A 25,725-nucleotide genomic window follows, 5' to 3' on the forward strand; every position below is an offset into this window, starting at 1 on the left:
TAATGGATTAGAGTTGGATATATCAGTATGAACCCATGTTTAGTTTAATACCAATACAGATGTCACGTTCCATGTGGCTGCTCACTGAATTCACAGAACCTTCTCCTCGGGCTGCCATCACCCTCCCTGTTTCAAAGATGAAGAAACATGTCAAAATAATTATAAATATGTGAACATGCACAGGTTCATACACACAGATCCCTCCCTGCTATGTTATCTAAAGAGGCCTGAAAGCAATGACAGACCAGTGACAATGGGTACACCTAGCATCCAGAGCTTCATTTCTAATACCATTTCCCCCCAAAAAAAACTACACCCCCTTGGGAGAAATGGCTGATTCTAGAACTGCAGCAGGAAATATACAAAATGATTCTGGAGCATCTTGTAGTTCTAAAGAGTAAGCAAGTGCTCAAAATACAATACACACAAAAATACAAAAAAAAAAATTTGTCATGCATGTCAAGTGGACAAAGGAGCCAACTAAAGAGCTCCCAGTGCCCAAAACAGGAGCAAGTTAAAAAACAAATTGAAGTAGAATTTGACTACAATCCAAAGTATAAAATAAATATTCATGTGTCCACACTGATATAAATAAATGATTGAATAAATAAATAAATGGGGGAATAAGAGACAAATCTCCCAAACAGAAGAACTGCAAATAACTTACATAGATACTCCTCCCTCAAGGAAACGAGGCATAGCTCTCCATCCCCTAAATGTGAGCTGGGCGTGGTGCTTCCTTCCAAAGAGCACAGTACGTAAAGAGGGAAGAAAGAGGAACTTCACCATGGAGAAAGCTAAAAACCCGTCCTTGGACTGGTGATCAAGGTTAACGTCCACAGTGATGTCATGTTAGTAGCATGTAGTCTTGATATCATGCGTGTGATGAGAACAGCATTTTGCCTCTGTGGCCTGCCTTCCCATAGCCTACAGGGACTCGTAACTACAGTCAGTGATGAGGGAAACATCACACAAAACCCAGTTGAGAGATTTCCTACAAAATACCTGAGCAGCGCTACAGAAAACCGTCAAAATCATGAAAACAGAACTTTTGAGGGGCTATCACAGCCAAGAGGCACCTAAGGAGACATGATGACTAAATGTAATATGGTGTCCTCATGGAATCGTGGAACAGAAAAAGGAAACTTGATTAAAACTAAGACATCTGAATAAAATGGGTTTTAGTTAATAATAATGTACCCATATGGATTCATTAATTTTGACAATTGTACCACAGTAATTTAAGATGTTACTAATAGGAAAAACTGAGTGTGATGTATTCAGGGACCCTCTTTAATAGCTTGGTAAATTTTCTGTAAACCTAAAACCACTTGAAAATAAAAACCTTATTTTTAAAAATATAAACAATAGCAATTACCCATAAAGCCCCAGGAAAAATGCTACAGGGAACACATCTTATGTTTTCCTCAAATAACAAAATACATAAAGCAAACAATGAAACTAAAAATGAAAACAAAACTAATTTAGACTCATCAATGACAAAAATAAATAAATAAGTTAATTTTCCAGATAGGTTAATGTTCCAATGTGAAATCATTAGCAGCTTCACGTCATGGTCAAGGACAACCTTCCTCCTCATTTTTCCGCTTGCTGGACCTGTTCTGTTCATATGTAATGGCTGTTTAGATATCGTACAGATAACATCGATCGGTGTCTTAAAGTGGAACTGACGACTCAGCATGCCGCTACTCAAACATCCCTTCTGCACGGGCATTTGCCTCCATGCGCTTTACATGCAGTCTCATCAACAGCAAGTGTTCAGTGACTGTTAGATTCAATCCCAACAAAGCAGATGAAGTCAAACTTCACGGAGAGAGCTCGACTTGGGTTTAGAAACCAAGAGCAAAATGCAAGGGTGGAGGTACATGACCGTGTGCCAGTTTATTTCTGGGGAGAAAAACGAGGGAATTCTTGAAAAAGGTGACCGGGTTTTATCCTCTGGAGATTACTTACTGCAGAAAAATGTGTGTATGCTCACTGTGGCCATTTGATCTGAGTAAACAATTAGGTGAGTCAAATTCGAATTTCCATCCACTTTCCTCATCTGTTCACTGGCTTGTTGGTGGAGAGAACAACAAAATGAAGACGTGCCAGCCAGTTCAGAATTACAAAAAGGATTCAGCATCCTATATTCACACACACACACACACACTATGGCAAACTGGGCAGAACTGAACTCTTCTTTTGGACTTCAAAAGCTGCATGATTTTTCTACCAATACTTTCTCAGTACACTATTTTCTTTGGAAAGCATGCTTTATGGGAATTCCTTTTGTTGTTGTTGTTGTTGTAGTTTTAAGCAGCACAAATATTACTTCAATGTGAAATATTTATCCCAGAAAATTTGTCCAGAACAAAAATTTGACAGCCAACATACCAATGGGACCAAACATTTTTTAGCTCTTTGGAATCTCATAGGATTAAATTACTTCCGTAAGATTTGAATTTTGTGAATTTCACAAAATTAGTGGTTAGAAAATACTGAATTAAGATATCATGAGCTATGGCCCAGAAATTCCATTCCTAGGTATATACCCCGAACTGAACAAAACCACTTACATGAGCATTCATAGCAGCACTATTCACAATATCCCAAATGTGGAAACCACCCAGATGTCTACCTATTGGTGACTACATAAACAAAATGTGGAATATTTTTCAGCCAAAACAGGTTCTATCGATGCTACAGCACGGATGAACCTTGAAAACATAACTCTATGTGAAAGAAGTCAGACACAAAAGGTCACATAGTGTATAATTGCATTTACACAAAATATCCAGAATAGGTAAATTCATAGAGACAAAAGGCATGCTGGAGGTTTTGAGAAACTGGCGGATGTGAGGAATGGGAAGCGATGTCTTCCTGGGGTTTGATGAAAATGCTGGGGAACTAGATAGTGCTGATGGTTGCACAGTACTGTGAATAAACTAAAGCCATTAATTGTATACTACAAAATGGTTGAGAGAGGGGCTTTGCATTATGAATTTTACAACAACATAAAATATGTATATAAGTATGTATGTATGTATGTATGCCAGGAGGACATGTGATGGGAAGCACCTGTTCAATGAACCACTCACTAGCCTTGGAAAATTGCAACGACACAAGAGTGTCCATGTGGAAAGCAGGGGAAATAAGCAAACAGGGTGGGCAGCAGACACTTCGCAGGCCAAGAACAGTGGGGGGGGAGCTGCTTTTTTTTCCCCCAGGGGTATCAATTCCCTGCTTGGACTCTGTCCAACTATTCTTTTCTACTAAAACAACAGAAGTAGAAATTTTACAACAAGCTCTCACTGTGCAGAGGAACAGGTGAAACCGACATGGTCTGTCAGGCCAGGAAAGATGCCATGGTGGGTAGAACACTAGTCACGGGCCGTGTGGCATCTGCGAAGCAAATCCAGAGCACCCAGTGCAGTCTGCCAAGCCAAGGCCAGACCTGGCCAGACACTGGATGAGGCTGCTTAGCAGGCCCCTGCATACGAAAGCTTTAGTGGAAGGGTGGTGGACAGGTGGATCAACACCAAAGAGACATAAACATGTGAAAGGACAAAGGGCATAAACAGGAAATCAGAAAAAAGTCAAGTTAAAGCGGCATTTGCCAAACACATTTAGTCTCAGGTTTCTTTTCTTTTTTTTTTTTTTTTGGTGGGGAGCGGGGGTATGGAGAACCTTCCTAATTATATCTCAAGGCACTAGCATTTCATGAGTCAGAGAAATGAACAAAGGAGGTGAAGCCCATGGTAATTCATGGAGTTACCACATCAATACTGATTATAAAAAGTTTCCACTTGCTTAATCCTAACTATGTGACAGATTTGAGCTAAGAGCCTCACAAGGGTGATCCCATTTAATAACACAATTAGGCCCCAAGGCAGTCATTATCCCCAGTCTTCGAGGACCTGAGGAAACTGAGGCTTGGCAAGGTCAGAGAACTCTCTCGAAGTCTCCCATCTAGCTGGTTGCCCGACTGGTGTTTGAAAGCCAGAAGCCTTGCTGCAGAGCCTGCGCTTGTAATCTCGGACCTATCTTCAACCACAGCTACACTAGCAGGAGGTTTTGGGGGCAGGGCCAATGGGCCCTTGACCGACAGTAGTAGTCTGACTCCACTGATACACGCAAAACGACTTTGAAAGGCCCAACGGCTAACCAGTCACGACTTTGAAAGGCCCAACGGCTAACCAGTGAAGGTAACACAAAAGCCAGCCATTAAAAAAAAAAAAGAAAAAAGGAAACCTGACCATTTGCAACAATATGGATGGACCTTGAAGGCATTATGCTACTAAGTGAAAAAAGTCAGAGAAAGACAAAAACTGCATGATCTCACTTACATGTGGAATCCATTTTTTTTAAAAAAAAACACTAAGTCATAGAAAAGGAGAACAAATTTGTGGTTACCAAAGGGAGGGAAAGTTGGTGGAAAGTGGTCAGAAGGTACAAACCTCGATTTATAAGACAAATAGGGGTGTAACATACACCCTGATGACCAGCGTTAACACTACTGAATGATACATAAAAATGTTGATAGAGAGTAGACCCTAAGAGGTCTCATCACAAGGAGGACTTTTTTTGCTCTTTTCCTTTTATTGTATCTATATGAGATGTTGGCTGTTAACTAAACCTATTATGGTAATCATTTCACAATATATGTAAATCATGCTGTATAGCATAGACTTACACAGTGATGTATGTCAATTATTTTTTAATAAAACTGGAGGCAAAAGAGAACTGCCGCTATTATTCCTTTAATAATACCCAGCACCACAGTATAAATGGCTCATAACATTGAAATCTCAACACGTAGTATTCGTATCTCTATAGCTTCCTACATGCTCTCTTTTACGATATAATACAGGCAGCATTTGTCAAACACATTGGTTATGCATTTTGCATGTATTAGGTCATTTAATATAACAATGCTATAAGCTAATTAGCACCAGGATGATAAAATCCCTCACCCAAGAGCATAGGGGATAAGCATCAGAGATGAGTTTTGAACTCAGGTGTGCCTGAGCTGGAAACCTGGGCTCTTAACTAACCACTGCATTCAAAAAGGCTCCAAATGTCCAGTTGTCAGCCTGGGAGATTGACTGGAGGCCACTGGGTGGGAAGGCAGAAACATATGCATGTGATGGGCACGTCAAGTGCTCAGCTCCAGTGCCACGCTGAGCCTGAGGCAAAAGGAAAAACCCGTAATACTGGTTCTGTCTTTATTTAACATTTGGTATTATTATGTTGTGGATTTGCTTGCATTTATCTTGATTTTTTTAAAACACTACATAAAATATTGTGTCTTTTTAATGCTGAGTTTTTTGCACCCCTGCACACTCTGCACCCTTGGTGAGTCCCTAGCTTGCCTCACCCTGGTCCTGTCCCTGCTCCGCACGGTGTCTGCACACAGAGGGTGCTCAGAAAAGGCCAGCCGGCATCTCACGTTGAATGTTCCTGCCAGCATTTTCCATAAGATCTCAAACTCTAGGAAGGCAGTGACTACATGTGATCCCATTCTGTAATCTTTGCTCACCCCCAAACTGTATCTGTTCACAGCTAGATCCTCAAAACAATATTTGGAATGAAAAAGTTCCCTCTCTCACTTCCAGCTGCGGCAGAGTCGCATCCCACAATGCCCAAGGTAACTCACAGTGGAAGACCTGCAATCTGGCTGTAGTTTCAATTTCCCACCAGCTGCCAAATCAAATGGTACCTGGCCAAAGAACCAAAGAAAGAATTAAAGGTTAACTTTGATTTCTCTAAATTCTGTCCCAAAGTTCTTCTTCATTGAAAGGCTTTAAGAACTATTTTCAGTTTTTCAAGAATGCCTTACATCACAATAACTCATCCCCCTCATAACAACAGGCCTCTTGTTGTTAATGAGTCACTTTGTATGACTAGAAAATACAGGCCAAGGAATCATTTCAAAGTTTTGAAAAGAAATGTCTTTGCGCTGGTATAGCCATTTGACTAACTGAAGATGCTCTGCAGTATAAAAACAGTTGTTAATTCATACAGCTTGAGTTTATAGTTTAGCTCCATCACTTATTAGCTGTGTGATACTTTTAAGTAATAGAACCTCTTCAAACCACATCCTAAAAGTAGAAATAATAACTATACCTCCATCAAAGGATTGTTGTAAGTTCTAAGTGAGAAAAAAGTGTGTGTAGCACACAGTAACTATTCAATTCTGTCTTTTCACTTAACGCAAATATATCGAGAACTACTATGTGGCAGGCTCTGGACTAGGCACTGGGAGTCCAGGCTAGGCCAGGCACACAATCACAGGCTGTTAAATTAAGCCATATTTGTTGATCACCTGCTGTGCACAGCACTCTACTAGACACCAAAGGTGAGCACAGAGGACCAAGACAAAGATCCCAGCCTTGAAGACCTCAGTCTATAACTGTTATTCACTTAAAATAAAAAAGTCAAGTCTACTCATAAATAAACAAAAAGGTAAATAAATGTGAATTTGTTGAGGATGAATCCAACTATGGAACAAAGCCTGGAAGAAAAAGGTTGCATCTTTGCTCAGTTACATGAAACAAACAATTTATTCCAGAAAAATGTAGAAAAAAATTGCAGTAGTCTGAGAGAAGATGTGGATTCTGGATACAGTCTATACTAGTAATATTAGCGTGGTGAAATCGTTTCAACACGGTGTACCCACATGTACCAGCAGGGGTTGGGAGAATGAGTATATGTGGAGATGAATCCTGTGGTTGTTGATAAGGGAGGTGGAATATAAAGTTGGATAAAGAGGAGTTTATTGTCACAGAAGCCCTCTTCCATGATAGACGACTGAATATCCCGGCAAAGACCCAAGGAAATGATGAGAACATGAAAAGCTTGGAGAAAGCAACAGCCCCAAAACTAGGCAAAACAGAAAAGCAAGAACTGTCATGGCAGATGACCAAAGGAGAAGTCAAAAGAGTGGAACTGCTTGAGGCATATATAGTACGTAAGGCTGAAAATCAGCAGCCAGCTATACTCTATGGGAGGACACAGAGAACAAGGAGGCTAAGATATTTTTGCAATGCAATGGGGAATACACCAGTGAGCAGGGCACCAAACATTGAGAAGCTCTGTGGTGATTATCCTTTTTTAGACCCAAATTAACAGGAAATGCTGTTTCAAATTGGGCCCCCTAACAGCAGTGAGGATGATAGAATATTGGGAGTAAACCCAAGCAGCAGTGTATAACTCTTAAGAATCAAGGCACAATCATCTTATTGTGATTACAGTTATCATGGCAGCCAGGGAAGCCTGACCTGCAGAGAGTTACAGACACAATTAAAAGAACAGCGCCTGCCTAGTAACAAGACAGATGAGCAGCCAATGAGGGCATCACTTGAACCAGAGGTCAGCAAACAATGACCTCCAAGTCAATTCCAGCCTACCACCTGTTTTTGTCAATTCACGAGCTAAGAATGGTTTTTACAACTTTTAATGGCTGGGGGAAAAAAAAAGAATATTTCATAACATGTGAACATTACATGATGCAAAACCAATGTCCATAAACGAGGCTTTACTGGAACACAGCCATGCTTTCTCATTTAGATATTGTCTGTGGCTGCTCAGGGACTGCGTTGGCATTGATATCCAGGGACTGAAAGTGTCATCATGCCCCGCCTTTCAAAGTGGAGGCACACGGGGAGGGCCAGGTACTAAAAGGAGTAGTGGCCCAGGTCTGGCTCCCAGGGGATCCAGTTGGTCCACAGACCTAACTGGACATTTCCTAGTCCCTGACTGTATGGATGAAATTTTAGAGGCCCAGTGGCCTGGGGCATTCTAGGATATCCCCTCCAAAGTAAGGGACAAAATCCTTCATCTTGAACCTTCTACTACTGAAGAAAAAACATAGGTTCTGGAGGCATCAATTCTAAACCTGAGACATCAGGGAACATTCAGGTTAAGTTTAATATAAAGAATTAGTAACGGGGAATTGACTAAAGAGAACTTGGAAGAATACAGGAATCCCAGATACAGAAGCAGCCACTGCTCAGCTAGAACTGAAGCAAGTACCTGAGGACTGGGAAGAGGCTGCATTTCTGACCTCCCTGGAGAGGGTGTGGCTGTCACCCACTGGGTGGCAGAGATCGCCTCTGAGAAGCTGTGTGCTGAGACTGACCAAGACCGTCTCCTGGGCTGCCAAGGAAACTTCTGAGAAGCTGCCAGTAGGGGCTGCTAGTGAACTCACAGGGAAGTCAGCTGGAGCCTGGGGAATTCACCAGCAGCTCCTTCAGATTTGGCTAGAATGTGCTGGCTGTGAGCTCCACTAGGTGCCCACAACACCACAACCTGTGACCTAGAAGCCAGTAACAAGGCAAGTGCACCAGAATCAGGAAAGGAGGCCTTTTTCCCTTGCAGTGACCCTCCAGTGCCCTCTACTGGCAAAGTTGAACATCATGTTCTTCACTGGCAACATCCAAACAAGCAGGGTGATGATGAGTAGGTTTGGAGCTGAGAGGCAGTAACTTGGTATCAGGCACAGTCCACCCCTTTGAATATTCTGCATCTCTATGCACTTTCCTGAACACATTTCAACTGTCACACACTGAACAAAATATGTTTTACCTTCCAAAATATCGCTATCCTTGGTACAAGTGAAGAAGTTCTCACTCTTCCTTGAGGGACAAACACATAGTCCCATAATCTGTGCATCAATATAATTAATATATCAGACTATATTAATTACTCCTCAAATTCTGAGTCCTGATGAATATCCTGTTACCTAAACTGTAAAGTTGACCTCAAAAACTTGGATGGACAATAGTAATAGGGAAAGAAGAGAGAAAGAAAAATGGTTCACATATACAAAAAAACACAAACATGTAAAAAGAAAAGCAAAATAATCTTTGTTTCTGGAAGCGGTCACAAGGCTGGATTTCATATCTGTGACTTCCTTCTCCTGCTACCCATTTAATAATTTGCTGGCCCTCAGCTAAAACTTCAGCTGGTCTGAGTTTTTACCTGATGAAATAAACAAATCTTTATTTCTGAAGGATTTGAATACTAAATAATCCTGCCTTTCTTTGGTTCTCTAGTCTTCCACTAATCTTTGCAACTGGGCAGGGAAGCATTAAGAGGCACCCCTCGAAAATCCATACTCATAGACTTCTTTGCCCCCATTACATAGCAGCCCCATTACTCCTTGGGGACCAGAATCAACCACTCAAGCCACATTGGTCCAACAGTGTCAGGGGCCCCAAAGGCCAGGTGGCAATCTCATCTTGCAATTCAATTCAGCTTCAAAAAGGAAGGAGGTTTTGCAATACACCACAGCACAGAGGAATCCTTGGGGACATTGCGTTAAATGAAAAAAGCCAGTCACAAAGACTGATATCGTATGATTCCACGTCTATGAAGTACTTAGAGAAGTCAAAGTCGTAGAGACAGAAGGTAGAATGGTGGTGTCCAGGGGCGGAGCGGGAGAGGGAATGGGGAGCTGGTGTTTAATGGGTATGGAGTTTCAGTTTTACAAGATGAAAAGAGTTCTAGAGCTGGACGGTGAGGATGGCTGCACAATGCTGTGAATGTCTTTAATACCACGGAACAGGACACTTAAAATGATTCATATGGCAAATTTTATGTTATGTGCGTTTCACTACAATAAAAAATGAAAGATATTCTGCAGGTGGGTTATTGGGTGTTGTAATGATAGGAGCCACTCCCACTTGCTTCGGAAACCCACGTATTCTGGCTATGGGGCAGAACACACCACACGATGGAACCCGATTCAAAGCATACACTGCACCCTGTAAAACAGAACCTCACCTTTCCTGGTAGTGCCTCCTAACTACTGCTGTAACTAAGCCTTCAGTGAGCTTGCCTCTCATGTAGGCCAGTCACGTCCAGGTTATGAACCATGTGGTGAGACTGATTAATTCCATGGTCAGGAGCTTTATCCAATCTCTTTGCTGTAAAATGAGTTCCTTTATCAGAAGAAATGCTATGTGGGAAGCCATAAGGGTGGATAGGGCATTCAGTATGTCCATAGGTGATGGTTATGGTAGAAACATGGATGAGGAAGGCAAATCCATATCCAGAACATGTCTATGTTCCACTGAGGAGAAATCTTTGCCCTTTCCATATGGAAAAGGCCCAATCATGTCAAGCACTCAGCAGGGGTGTTAGCCGGGTCAGTCCACGCTGCGGGGTCTACAGGTAGCTTCATCCCTGCCACTCTGTTCACGGGCTCAGTGAGCAATCACTTGAGCAGCTGGAGAAGACTGACTGGCACCCACAGAGCATGTCATTTTGCTCACCTGGTTATCATGAGCCTTCTCTTCAGTGACTACATTTTGTGGGGCACTCACAGGAGACACAAATATCTTCAAAGTCTTTGATCATTCTCAAAGCTTTATCCACACACCCCTCCCCCAGTCTACCTTGTTACCAACCTTCTACCGCTGTTCCTCTCAAGACCTGACCACTCCGCCAAACTGTGCAGAGCTGCCCACAAATCACTGTCGATCCATACTTCTCATCTACCACTCACTCCAGACAAGTAGATAACTGAATGTACCACTTGAAGTTTCACCCAACAGGGGAATTTTCCTTGACGACTGTCCGTCAGGGCCACCTTTTGTGGGTCTATATTACTATAACTGCCCAACTTCAGACGGTACCAGCATATCACGATATCCATCTGCAAACCAGGCTCAATATATTTTTTTATTCCTCAGTCAGCTGATCATAAAGGACTCCCCTAAAGGCCACAGACATGGGCTGTGGGAGAGGAAGCAATACACTAGGAATCATTATTGCAGGAGCAAGAGCCTTCTGATCATAACTAGTACCTTCCACACCTGCCTGAGCTCAGTTTCTTATATGCCATTCCACTAATAATAGATTGGTGGTATGCACACCCAACCTTATGGCTGAGTGAGTCAGATACACCGAGTTTATGATGAGAAGCTCGGGTCACCTGGTCATGTAATGTAGCACGATTAGTCATTCAGTCTCCATCAAGGCCCAGTGGCAAATCAGAAGAGAAGCTGTTTCTCAAGATGGTAATAGTTATCAGCAAAAGAGGTTTGCTTCAGCATCCTACAGGTCTATGCTGTGAGCTACTGGTGCTTCTCAGAGGCTCTATACAGCATTCCTAGTAGCCACAGAGACTTCAAGTATCATTGAACCTGCACGATCATAAGGCCCAAGAGATGGAGCAGCTTGTAATGCAGCCTGGAATTGTTCCAGAGCCTTTTTCTCTCTGTTCCCCAATTGAAATTGGCAACCTTACAAGATGACTTTGTAGATAGGTCAAAGAAGTACACTCAAATGTGGTATATATTGACTCCTGAGCCCAGAAAGCTTTACTGAGCATAGTGCCACTTTCTTCATGGTGCGTAGTACAAGGTTCAGCAACTTGCATTTCACCTTGGAGGGGATATCTTGATATGCTGAAGGGGTGGGCCCCTGCAATTTTATGTGCTATATTTCCCCACCCTCTAGGTCATATGTTTTTTTTTTCCTCCAAGGCATCAAATACTTGCTACTTTCTGCTCATTCGATAAAAATAGCATAACATTATCAATGTAGACCAGTGTGATATTCTGTAGAAGGTCACGCCGATGAAGATCACTGCAGACTATATCATGGTAGAGACCAGAACTGACCTGGCACGGAGGCAAGATGTGAAGGTGTGCTGCTGGTTCTGCCAGAGGGAAACATGCCGCTGCCCGTGGTCCTTAAAGATCGGTATGCAGAAAACACATTTCCCAGGGGGAAAGCTGCATACCAAATAACAAGGGCCCTGTCAATTTGCTTAGTAAAAAAAACTATATCTGGGGCAGCAGCTGCAGTTGGAGTTAACGCCTGGATTAGATTTATGACAGTCCATAGTATTCCTCTAAGGCCCACTCAACTTTTATATAGGTCTACCTATGGGTTAAACAGAGGTGTGATATGTATCACATACCCATGCCCTTCAAATGCTGGATGGTGTCACTAATGCATGAAACTCCTTCTATTGCACTATTGCTTCTGCCTAACTAGCTTGGCAGTGAAGATAAGTTCCCAGGCCTTCCACTTGGCCCTTCCTACCATAGCAGCTGTTATTCAACGTGTCAGAGGGACGTGTGGACATTCCACCTATTTTCCAGTGTATCTTTTCAATTTATTCATTGACGGACTGGCGCGAATAACCACAGAATTAGTCTGGGGATGAACAGAACCTACTATAATTAAGACTTCATCTATTCCTTGACTGCAGTAAGCCTCTTACTTTGAGTGTGTCCCCAGGAATTTGCATTAATTCAAACCCCCTGTCCGGCAGTCTCTGGGAGGTCTGCGCATTTCCTTTTCTTCCAATGCTTAGTGACTCTAGTGTTGCCACTGATCCCTTGCAGAAGGCCTGGAAGAAGATTCACAGCATGTGTTTGTGGAGATGTTAGAGGGTCCTCCTTGAAGGGGACCCAAAATTCCCTTAAAAGGAGTAGAGGCCTGTGAATTGTCATAGGTCCAAAAGTGAGGCTCTACCTGACCACCATGGTGACGCGAGTCAGATGTGCTGTCACCAGAGCTAGAAGGCTCTTGGGTTACATTCAGGGTCTGGCAGAAGTAACGCCTGCTTGAGTGTGGTTGGTAGAGTAATAATTTGAGTGTAGTCATTTAAGAGTTTTAATTTGAACATTTCACCTGAAGTGTCATATGGTGTGCTTGAGTGTGATATTGTTATGTTACAGAATTACATGCTTATGATTTTGCAATAAAAAATTTTGTAATAAAAAGGGGGCGTTATTTGTGCTGGACCCCTGTATTTGGATTAAGCCATAAACTAGTATAGTAGGTTGTCCATTAACTTTATTACTCGGAAAACACAATCAGTTAACCACTGCCACAGGGCTTTGCAGGCCAAGACATTCTAATTACCAATATGTTCCTGTTGCTCTTTACGGCAGCCAGGTGTGGCCACCTTGTTTTTAGAAGTGCTGCCACTTGGCCTCTGCTAGTACTCAATACCATCATTCCCGCTGAAATCAATGAGTGCCTTGGATAGCCCACCGGTCGCTGACAGCCACAGGAGCAAGAAACAAGGAAAGCCCTCCACAAGTATAAGAAAAAATTCCTTCCAGTGCCCTCTACTGGCAAAGTATCACCACTGCAATGCTGGCAAAAGAAACTCCATAAGACACAGCCCCAGTATCATAAGCAGGCTAGTGAGGGTAGATTTGGAGCTGAGAAGCAGCAAAATGGTAACTGTCATATTCAGGAATGCGGCTTTGAACCATTTATCAGTTAACATGGAAAGCTGCCGTCACTGAGTGGGGCTCAGAGAAGGTGAGGACTCCAGCCAGCTCAGGGTATGGGGCAAATGGCCCCGACCTACAGTCCACATATCCTAGCAGTGTTAGGGTTAAAAGACTTGAGTGGGTAAAGACACTGCATGGAATTATAATAAGTCCTAGAAAAGAATCACATTATGAACACAGGGTTAGGGAGCAAGGCCATTTGTAGCAGAGAACTACATACCATTAGATAAGCTTCTCCTGACATGCAACTGAACCTGGTAGAGACAGGGCACCCAACCATGGGACATCAAGCGACCATGGGGACTGAACTCTCCATCGTGAGCTGGGTTCTTTTGGACCCACCAAGTTCAGGAAGACCCTGAAACATGCCATCCTAAGCTGAAAACACTACATGTTGGATCAGCGTAAGAAGGTCAGAGGACATAAGTAAGAAGCACAAGCTGGTGACTTAGATTCCCATGACATCCACATGCATTGCCCCGCTTCTTCTTCATCTGCTCACATGGATGGCTACATTGCACGGAAGCCCCTTGTGATGACCTAGCAGAGGAGAAAAACGTCAAGCTTGGTTGGCAAGCCAGACAACCGCTCACCACGTGAATAGCAGCTGAAAGTGGACTGAAAACGTACTACCGCCTCACTCAGGAATGTCCCAGAACAGCAGTGATGAGAGGACATGGCCTCAGCGGGCAGAGCTTAAGGTGACGCTTAGCCAGTCATCACTTTGTGTGAGAAGAGCGTGGCGGGAAAGCAAAACACTGGATGGTCAGGAGCAAGGAGGTCTGAGGAAGAGGTATGTGGATGACCTATGGGAGTAAGAACAAACAGTGAAGATCTTTGACTGACATGTTAATAACTACTAGAGAGCATCATCAACAACAGAAAAGGCACTATCAACCAAATGGACTGGATGGCTTGGCAAGCTGACATCACATAACCTCTGTCACTGGCCACCCAGTGCTGGCACAATGTGCCCACAAGTGGAATAGCCATGGTGGCTTGAAGAAGGGGAGGCATGATCCCAGTGGTAAGGAGAGCCACTCAGGAAGGCAGACAGCTACTTTCAGTAACAAGTGTACCACCTCCCAGCACATGAGACCATGCTGAGCCCTGAATCCAGCTACCACTGAAGGAGACCAGGCAACTGTTTGGTGACAGGTTGATTATAGTAGAGTCTTTCTTTCCTGGAAGGGGCGGCAATTCACCTTGATGTTAACTGAAAATTACTCCATGTGGATTGGCCTTTCCTTCCTATAGGGCCCCGACCAGCACCACTATGTGAGGACTCACAGAGTGTGTGATGCCTCAGCAGGGGGTCCCATGGAACACCTCCCTGGACCAAGAGAGAAAGGCAGTGGGCCAATAACCCTGGTACTGTCATATTCCTTACTCTTAGAAGATGCTGGCCTGATAGAATAATAGAATGGCGCTGAGAGTGAAGGGAGGGAGGGAATCAGTTATGGACTGGAAACCAGATAAAGGGTCAGGAACTGTAGCCCACACTACTAATCTTGCTCTTGTAAGTTTCTCCAGGAAAAAGAGCAAAGAGTCCTGCAGAAACTGGTGCCAAAGTTTCTGAGGCAAAGCACATCTGAACAGGGCATGCAATTAACTGTAGCAGATGCTGTGGTGCAACAGCCACGGTCACTCCTTAATACCAGGCCAGCAGCTACATGAGCATCCATCAGCATCCTTCTGACAGCTCAGAGCTGCATCCCTTTCCAGGAATCCCCCTTGGCTCAAGTATGTGACTCCCCACTTGGGCACAGCCTGGGAGATGCAAGATCGTGGGTTTATCCCAATTTGGAATATCTCTGAAGGGTTATCCCTGCTGTATGATCTCTTTGCAACTATGTAGCAGATCTCTTTCTAGTAAGTTATTCCTAATGACACAAAAGAAATTAAATATAAAAAGGGTATAAAAAAGGTATACATTAAGGAATAATGAAAGGAAACCATGATACCTACATTAATAATAGACAAATTAGACTTTAGGCAAAAGGGTTAATAAAGAGAAAGAGGGTTGCTGAGAATAAATGGTTCAACTTACCAGAAACAGATAACAATTGTAAATTGATATGACCCTAACTAATAACTTCAAAATGTAGAAAGAAAAAAAAAAAGATTTTGATAAATCTATGATGACAGTAAGGGACATTCTCTGTAACTGGTAAATCAAGCATACCAAAAAAAAAAAAAAAAAATTTAGATTTAAAAACCACAGGTAACAAGCAAGTCTCAACAGATTGAAAGTATTGGTTAGCTACCAAAAAATTCTCTCACCATAATGCAACTGAGTTAGAATTCCAAATATCTCAAAAAACAGAAAAATAAAAAATTTCTAGACATTTAAAAATTCACAAGCAAATTAAAGAATTAATGGCACTTACAAAATCATAATCAAAATTAGAAAAAAGAGAAACTAGACGGGAAAAAATCCCACTTACTATAGCAACAAGAAAAATAAAGTAGCTAGGAATAAATTTAACCAAGGAGGTAAAAGACATGTACTTGGATAACTATAGAACAATGGAGAAAGAAATTAAGGAAGATACAAATAAATAGGAGTATATACCATGTTCATGGATTGGAAGTATTAAAATGTCCATGCAACCCAAAGGAATCTATATATTCAACCCAATTTCTATTAAAATACCAATGGCATAGTTCACAGACTTAGAACAAATATTTCAAAAATTTACATAGAACCTAAAGGCTGCCAAATAGTCTCAGCAATCTTGAGAAGAACAAAGTAGGAGGGATCACAATGCCTGATATCAAATTATACTACGATGCCACTGTAATCAAAACACTCCGGTTTTGACATAAGAACAGACACATAGACCAATGAAACAGAATAGAAATCCCAGAAATAAACCCATGTCTCTATGGTCAATTAATATTTGACAAAGGGGGCATGAGCATACAATGGAGTAAAAAAATAGCTTCTTCAATAAATGGTGTTAGGAGAACTGGCATGGTACATGCAAAAAAAATGAAACCAGACCATGAACTTATACCATACACCAGAATAAACTCAAAATGGATAAAAGACTGAAATATAAGTTATAACATCATAAAAATCCCAGAGGAAAACATACGCAGTAAAATTTCAGATATATCACATAGCAATATTTTTGCCAATATATATCCTAGGGCAAGGCAAATAGAGGAAAAAATAAAGAAATGGGACTACATCAAATTAAAAAGTTTCTGTATAGCTAAAGAAACCATCATCAAAATGAAAAGGGAACTAACCATATGGGAGAATATATTTGTCAATGATACATAGGACAAGGGTTTGATCTCCAAAATATATAAAGGACTCATATGACTCAACACCAGGAAGACAAACAATTCAATTAAAAAATGGGCAAAGGACCTGAAGAGACATTTCTCCAAGGAGGACATACAGATGGCCCACAGACATATGAAAAGATGCTCAGCATCACTAGTCACCAGAGAGATCCAAATTAAAACCACAATGTGATATCACCTCACACCAGTCAGAATGATCATCATTAATACATCAACAAACAACAAGTGCTGGAGAGGTTGTGGAGAAAAAGGAACCCTAGTGCACCGTTGGTGGGAATGCAGACTGGTGCAGCCACTGTGGAAAACAGTATGGAGTTTCTCAAAAGCTAAAAATGGAACTGCCTTTTGACCCAGCGATTCTGCTGCTGGGAATATACCCTAAGAATCCCCAATCACCCATTCAAAAGAACTTACACACCCCTGTGTTCATAGCAGAGCTATTTACAATAGCCAAGAGCTGGAAGCAGCCTAAGTGCCCATCACTAGATGTGTGGATTGAAAACCTGTGGTACATTTACACAATAGAATGCTACACAGCAGAAAGAAAGAAGGAACTCCTACCTTTTGCAACAGCATGGATGGAACTGGAGAATATGATGCTAAGTGCAAAATGCCAGTCAGTGAAAAATAAATACCATATTATCTCACCTAGAAGAGGAATCTAATGAACAAAATAAACTAACAAATAGAACCACAGGCATGGAAACATGGAACAGACTGACAGCAGCGAGAGGGGAGCGGGGAGGGGACATGGTGGGAGGAGGAGAAGGGACTAGCCAAAGAGCAGGTGTGAATGACCAGTGGGCGTGGACAGCAGCGTGGGAGTTGACTCTGGGATGGGGGGTGGCTGGGCAGAGGAGGGCAAAGGGGGGAAAACTGAGACAGCTGTCATGGAATAACAAGAAAAAATTTAAAATATAAATAAGAGGCCTATAGCCTAACTTATACAGCAAAAAAAGAAAACATTTAAAACTGAATATTAATTAAAATGTTACAGTTCAAAATTTATGGGGTATAGTGAGAGCGACATATATAGAAAAATATATAACTAGCCATAAATGAATATTTTAGAAATAAAGGCTAAAAATACAGGAATCAGGCACCTAGTTTAATTAAGAAACCACGACTAAGTCAGGATCTCAAGGTTAACTTAACATTAGCACTTTGACTAATGTACTTGATTATATTAACCAATTAAAAGAGAAAAATCATGTGACTAATCTTAATAGACACAAGAGAAAAACATTAAATGAAATTTAACATTCATCCACATTAAACACTGTTAGCATACAGGCGTAAAAGGAACTTTCTTAGCCTGATAATATGTATCAAAATACATGTGCGCACGCACACACATACACAAACACACATGCAAACATAAAACCTCACCAACAAAGATTTATGGTAATGGCAAAATATTAAAGTATTTCATTTAATAATGAATCTTAGCCATCATCAATTCCATTCAAAATGTAATAGAGATTTTGCCCCTACTAAGGTGATAAAAGATATAAAAAGTATATTAGAGATACTACTCCATACTAAGAAATAATACATATCAAAGAATAAACAAGCAAAAAAACTCACAACCAAGATTTAAGATAATGGTGAAACATTAAAGTGTTTCATTTAAGATCATACTTTAGACATCACCATTTCTATTCAAAATGCACTAGAGATCCTACCATTTGTATCAAGGTGATAAAAAATTATAGAAGGTATATAAAACTATGAAAATTGACAAAAAAACAAAATGTTACTTGAAAACAACATTACTGCCTAGAGAGAAAACCCCAAATAATCTACAGGTGAACTGTTTTAATTAATTCAAGAGTCATGTATTTCATCCGAATCTTACCCTGGAAGGCCAGCTCTTCAGTCAAGCAGCTGGAAAAAGGGGCCTGGACACCAGGAATCCCATTTCAATAGTTCAAACAAAGATGCCCACCTGCTGATGGTTCCTGAAAGCCCCGCACCTTACCCACCCTAAAGGCAAGCTCTGCCAGGGTAGTGAGTGCTATTCTCAGAGGCCTGGAACTGTAACTTTCATGACAGTGAAATCTCGTGCCATCCCTCATCGTCCCTGTTCTCTGCATGGAGTCGCGAGGGGGGCCAGGGAGGGACTGTGAGAGCCGGGCCCTTGCGAGTGGCACAGAATCAGGGGCCTCTGGACTCAGGGACGCGTTCTTTCCCTCGCCGGCGCCTGAGGAGCTCTCTGTGGCATATTCTTTTTCGAGCAGAACCAGGAGGAAATGATTCCTTTGGAATAGCGATGATTTTAGGATTATATTGGAGCCATGGAAGTCACAGGAAAATAAAACTGTGTTAAAATTATGTCAAGCTTCTGCTATAACCCCACTAAACCCAGAGATTTCCAAATGCTTAAACAGCTTTATGTGTAAATAACTATCCATTTAATATGGTGCAAATTCTCATGCAAAGAGAGGCTACAGTGTTTGCAGGCACCTGTGATTTATCATTTTCTCCCAGGGGTAAGAACAGACTATCAGCAACATAAGAAAACAAACTAAAAGGAGAAAAAATACATAACACAGGCATTTTTTTGTTGGTCCTCACATCATTTAATATAATTCTAAGTCAGTCTTTTAGTCAATAATGCTACAGAATCATAGATCTTAAAAGATGAACAAATACTTGAGTCATCATACTTGCAACACTCATCCCAAGCTCTCCCTTCTACAGGTGAGGAAGCTGGTCCCACAGTGGACAACCTAAAGGAGCGAATGGACAGGCGGACTCTGCGGCGACCAGGAGAGCTCCTGCCCCTCGCGGGGGACGCAGCGGCCGCCCAGCAACTGCTGACGGTTGCAGGAAGGAGCTCAGTGGGGCTGTTTCTTCTGATCCTTTCATGAGATGCCACAAATCCTGATTTTTATAGGAAATACCTTCATTTGTAAATAGTGATTGGATTTTTCCCACAAACTACTGCACAGGCTTTAACAAGGATCTCTGTCATTCATTTGTTAGACCTGGGATATAACCTGCAATATTATGGCTTTGGGATAAAATGACGGGCCTAGTTTCCTAACTAGGAGTAGGATTAGGTAAAGAACCCAGCCTCTCCAGTGGCCAGCAGACACATGAGAAGATGCTCAACCTCACTCATCATCAGGGAAATGCAAATCAAAACCACAGTGAGATACCACCTTACACCTGTCAGAATGGCTACTGGCAAAAATATAAGAAACAACAAATGCTGAATGTGGAGAAAAGAGAAGCCTTATACCCTGCTGGTACATTTACACAATAGAATGCTACACAGCAGAAAGAAAGAAGGAACTCCTACCTTTTGCAACAGCATGGATGGAACTGGAGAATATGATGCTAAGTGCAATATGCCAGTCAGTGAAAAATAAATACCATATCATCTCACCTATAAGAGGAGATAATTTGTATTAAGGTGATAAGAAATTATAGAAGGTATATAAAAGTATGAAAATTGAAAAAGAAAAAAACAAAATGTTACAACGATATATATCAATTATATCTCAATTAGAAAAACAAACCCCGATTTCCCAGGTTCCCGGCCAGGGCTCCCTTGGCCCCAGGTTGCCTCCCTGGAACATACCGTATTTTCAATTCATCACTGTTTACTTCACTATACATCCTAAGTGAGATATGCCTTTCTTAACCACATATATGATAAAATGGAATATCTAAAGCTGGGCAAGAAAGAAAAAAATGTTAAGGAAAAGAAAGGGAGTAATAAATACTGCATTGAAATACAATTAGCAAAGAAGTGTCTGACTCAATTTTCCATGGATTTAGAAATACAGAGCATACATTTCCAGAGAATGTTTTGTATTTACAGCATGTCTATCTAGTTATATGGCAGTGGTATAATTGTTTCCCTGCTGAGAATTATGGCCATGAAGTTTCTCTGGGTCCTATTACAGCTAATTATAGTCTCGCTCTGGAATCTGAGAGCTCCCTTGCAAAGCTGCCTCCTCTGCAGTTACACACAAGGGCCTGGAGAGCATTCTAGTTCTACATGCAACTGTCATTCTCTGGTTCCTGCTACAGATATGACATTAGATGTTTAAGGGTATGAATTACCAGAAATGAACTCAAGCTGTCTGGGATAATTTTGACTTTTTTTTTTTTTTCAATTCTGTGAAAGTTGGACACCATGGTACAAGAGAAAACTCTCTCTTATATATATAACATTTTTTTTCTTTTCACCACAACAAAGGTAAGAAATTTCTCTAATTGATAAACTCTCTGTGCTCAGAAGCGAAAGATGGAGGCTCTTTTCCAGCAATGTCACCTAGGGTCACCTAACGACCCCAGGGACGTTAACCAATTGTTTCGCTCACCTAAGTTTCATTTTTCTTGTCTGTTAACTGGCCCAATGCCCACCCTGCACTCATTCATTCCAAAGTCGCTCTGAGGATCAAATGTGATAGTGCGATGTAACGGGACGAAGGGGCATGCCTCCTCTGGCCACGCTACCACAGGGACGGGGAGGCCACAGTGCATCCTGGGATGTGGAATCAGATCCTGCCGGCCTTGCGAAGCCCCAAAGAACAGCCATGAAGGTACCTGCTTCTGGAGCTGCTGCAAGGGTTGAATGAGCCATTGTGTGGCAAGCACTTGACTCAGTGTCTGCTTGGCAGAGAGACCTTAACAGCCTTTCCTTTCTGCATTCATATTTCATTGACTTCTGAATCTTTTCTTATTGTATTACCAGAGGCTTATTTGCATACAAGGCACAAGACTAAGGGTCAGCACTTCCATTTTTATGATTGTGATCATTGATTTTTACCAAAAACTGAAAGATTTTTGTTAAAAAAGAAAATCAAGCAGTGAACAAAAGTTTCATGGGTTTTGAAACAAAGCAAAGAAGCTAAATTCAGAACTTTTGATCTTGAAAGCGGCTGTTTTACTGTCTTCCCCAGAGCACATCAGAAGATGAATTAAAGGGATAAGGAAGTTGAAAAAATTTTACCCCTAAAATCCTCCATGGCAGGGAGGGATATTTCTCTCCCCATATTCTAATCCACACCTTTCATAAACTTTATTGTTTTAATTTTTATCAAAGTAGTTTTCAATATGGTTTAGAAAGGAGGGGATGCTACAAGGTTTCCACGTGGACAGAGCTGTCTCCTGCTCCACCCCTCCCCTCCTCCAAGGCCGCCTCCCTCCCTGCAGCCTCTTCCAAGTCCCTTAGATGTTTCTTCTATCTTTTACCTTCCTTGTTTCTAAAAAACACGCTTATACTGCCATTCTTGGTGGATTTCCATATCTATGATGATTTCCTGATTTCCTGCTAGGGAAGATGGTGACTTCACCCTCAAAATCCTCTTTCTTTTCACACCAACTTCCCCTTCTCTCAGCCTCGCAGTGGGATCATATGCTTTTCAGGCTAATCAGTTGTAGAGTTCACATAATTGTGACGGGTTATTTCTGAAGAGCTGCACCACACTGTGCTTAGTGGTTCTAATTCCTTTCTGATACAAAATTTGTGTTTCCAGGAGTTAATAATTATTGGATTTGTTTGCTTAGCTTTCCACATAAGTATTTACAACCGGATCCCCAAATTTCTGATCCTCAACGGCCAAAGGCATCAGTAAATCTATCCAGTTACTTTTTCCTTCCTCTCAGAGACATCCTTCCTGAACCCTCCACCTCCCATTCTGGTTACTTTCCAAGCCCGTGGCACAGATGTCGCCCTGAGATTTTTCTTTCCCATCACCTGGGAATTCCTACTCCCCTGCTGGACCCCCTGCTTCGTCTCTTCTTCCTCTTGATTTACTCTCTCCGTTGGGGGCACGCACCCTCCTGACAAAGAATGCTCGGTAGATTACGATAGATACATTTTTGGGGACCTTGCTTCGCTGAATACGTTGTCAGTTTGCATTTTCACTAGCAGTCTCACGGGGCACACAATCCTAGGTTATCCACTACTTTTGATGAGAAATTTAGAAGTAGGAACCCCTTGTCATCTAACTGCCAATTATGTCAGAGAGCAGCTGTAAACCGAGCTCTCCCATTTCTCTCTGGAAGCGGTGAAATCTCTTTACCCCAGGTGCTCCAAAGCTTCAGCCTAAGGTGGCACTGTTATGCTTGGCACTCAGGCAACTTTTAATATAAAATGTCATACACACTTCTTTTCTGGGACATCTTCCTATGTTTCTTTTCTGATTCCCTCCCTTCACTTTACCTGCCCTCCCAGTCTGAGTGTGTTAATCTCAGATACTGGTTCTCTTACACAAATTCTCCAATTTGGAAATCTTTTGTCATGTTTTCTCGGTCTTTTTTTTCTATTTTTATGTAAAAATTCCATGGCTTTATCTGCAAATTCTTCTATGGGAGTAATAATTTTCACTATTATATTCTAATCTTACCAGAGTGTTTCATGTCGTTTGAATGTTCTTTTGTTATTTGTCTGTCTCATGGCTGCAACTCCTTCTCTGATCTAAGAATTTTAGCTATGATTCAGTTTACCTAAGTTTAATTTTGTTTTTGTCGTGTCTCTGTTCTCTCTTACATTCTCTCTGTTTCTTCCTGTTTCATGTTTTCAGGTGTGGTGAACCTTAGTGGTTCAGCTGTACTTAAGAGATAGGTAAAGTGGGTACAGTAGATCAAATATATGGCAGCATACAGAAACTATACTTTGGTGGTGAGCATGATACAGTATATACGGATATCAAATTGTTATAAATAAGTAAAATGTATGAGAAACTACTGCCATACAAAGAAGCTAAAAATACTCATGACTGTTTAATACACGAGACTGTCCATTTCAATAGCAACATGTATTACTGTAATCAGTAAAAATGACTCTAATATCTCCTATTGGTACACACTACAGGAAAGCAGGTGTTTTAATGCTGATCTCAATTTTTACGTGATAAAGCACAACTGTGTTTATTCTACCAACATACTGCTCTAGTTTTTAAGACGATATGAAACACAGAGCACCAGCTGTAAGCCAATTTATTGTACAGAAGTTACATGGTTATAGAATTCCCTTTAAATGCCAGCTAATGTTCGGTGGGAAAGGGAGGTACTTTATGAAACCTTCAGATAGGTTCATCTTTGTTTCTGTCTCCTTTTGCCTTGTCTCTGTCCACCCTGCTGCGTTGGGAGCAATATTCTATTGTCCTGTCTGCCAGCCCTCCCGCCCCCGACCAGGGTGAAGCACATCTGTCCCAAGATGCTAACTTCAACACAGAGCAGGACAAACACAGCATTGCTTCTGGCCAGAGATTCAACACCAACAGGCAACCACTGCCCCACATTATGCCGCACTTTATAACAATGATGATCACTGGCATTTTCTATAGCACATTACATGCCCATTCATGGCGACTAAGAGCTCTGATTTTAGAATCACACTGTGTGGGTTCAAAATATAAGTCTTATTTGGACAGTATCTCAAGCTTCTCTGTGCCTCAGTTTCCTCACCTGTAAAATGGGGCTGACAACTCTATTTTCCTAATAGGGCTTTGAGGACCACTGAATGAGGCAATCCACGTAATAGGCTTAGCACAGTGCCTGGCATTAGCTGTGGCTGCTACTACCATTACAGCCACAAGCTGAAGCCTTGAAGATATTCAAGGCTTCAAACCAGCCTGGGAAAAATAACTGAAATCCCCCTGCCCAGTTTTCAAGAAAATAGACTTCAAATGGCTAAATGGTCCACCCAAGGTCTCCCCAACAGCAACTGGGAGAGACCAGAAATTCAAGGCCGGGTCCGTGTATGCTGGATTTGCCCTCTTCCCACTCAAGGGTGCCACTGCTTCCCAAAGGAACAAAGTGAAAACCGATAAAGGCAAAAGGGAAACAAACTAAGGATCAGATTGGATTTGGGGCTATGTACCTGCTCAAACACCTTTTCCTCCACAAAGTTACTGAATCTGGGTCTCTTGCTATTCATTTACTCAACAAATGCACTAGAACCATGGTTGTAAGCAGGACAAATCAAGGTATAACACTTACAGGGCACACGCCCTGGGGAAGGGGAACAGATAACCAATCAACAATAAACAAATAAGCAAACGAGGCAAGTTCAGAGTGAGCTATGCTGTGGAGAATAAGACCCAGTGAGCTCAGGCCTAACCCTCGGGACAGAGGGACAAGCATACAGCCAGAGCGGAGGGCATGGGCTTCAGACCCGACTGTCTGGGTCCAAAGCCTGCCTTTATTACATACCGACTGTGTGCAATGCGCTAATGACTTAACCTTTCTGTGCCTCAGTTTCCTCAAATGATTTTGAGGATTAAATAAGTTACCACGTGTACAGGGCTCAGGACACACCATCAGGGTCTGGCACATAGTAAATGCTCTACAAGTGACTGCCAAACAAAAGGAGGCCGTCTGGGAGAGTCTGGAGGGAGAGTAGTCTAGGTATAAGAAACAGCGGGTGCAAAGGCTGTTAGGAAGGCCCAAGCTGGGGATACTTGAGAAAGAGAAGAAAGGCCAGGATATCGAAGAGGAGCAAACAGTGGAGAGAGTGGTGGTTGATGAGGTCTGTAAAACACCCATTAGGGAACGTTAATAGTGGTTCTCTTATATAAAATTAAGGGGCAGGACAAATCCTGACTTACTGACCCTTTCATGATAACATAGCTAACCTACCAAGAGTAAGTATTAGGCTCAGATTCTGTGTCCCCAGTGAGCAAGGGTCGGCATGTAACAACCACCCTCCCTACCTCCACTGTGACCAATTTGAAATTGCCTAGAGGGGACCAGGAGCCCAGTTTCTGATCCCTGAGCACCACGCTTGTCAGGGTGTTAGAGGCATAGCCTTAGGGGAATCAAACCTGCCCAGGGTCTTTGAAATCATCCCCTCACCAAGCACTGGCTTGTACCAGCATGGTCCACAGAGAGCCGATAATGCAGGGTGCTAACTCATGGATCCAGCCATCCTGCGCATGGTCAGAATGGAACCTGTGAGGGTCTAGGCTAGGAATGAGCCAGCTGGGTGATCTTGGACCTAATCTGTCAAGTGAAGAGACATAAGTGTATGTCTCCCATAGCCCACAGTGAAGATTAAAAGAGCTAAAGCAGGGAGTCTGGCACACGATTCGCTCAATCAATGTTAGTGATCATTATTAGAGATAATCACATCTTGCTCTAAGCAAAGACTAATCCAGAAATAAAGATTGGAGAA

This window comes from Pteronotus mesoamericanus, unplaced genomic scaffold, assembly GCF_021234165.1.
Source record: "Pteronotus mesoamericanus isolate MK-2021 breed Mesoamerican mustached bat unplaced genomic scaffold, CSHL_Meso_final contig_2, whole genome shotgun sequence".
In the NCBI taxonomy this organism is placed as follows: domain Eukaryota; kingdom Metazoa; phylum Chordata; class Mammalia; order Chiroptera; family Mormoopidae; genus Pteronotus; species Pteronotus mesoamericanus.